Genomic DNA, 294 nt, shown 5'->3' on the forward strand with positions numbered 1-294 from the left:
TTTCCGATATTTCTAAAATCATTACTAAAATACTTAAAATCATTTCTCTTTTTCTCATCATGATCATACATCATTTTCATCCATCCGGTCCAACATTACATGTTCTCGATCATCCTTTTTTATCGAAAGTCCGATCACGATTTCCATCCATTTTAAACATACGGTTTTTAGTAAAACTACATATTCCGATTTAAGACATTCTTTGATAATCTTACCACTTTAAAGTAAGTTATTCAAAGTATCATTTAAGAGTTTTATGAGACATTCATGTACTCATAAACTTTAACATCCTTT

Source organism: Lupinus angustifolius, chromosome LG14 (assembly GCF_001865875.1).
Source record: "Lupinus angustifolius cultivar Tanjil chromosome LG14, LupAngTanjil_v1.0, whole genome shotgun sequence".
NCBI classification, from domain to species: domain Eukaryota; kingdom Viridiplantae; phylum Streptophyta; class Magnoliopsida; order Fabales; family Fabaceae; genus Lupinus; species Lupinus angustifolius.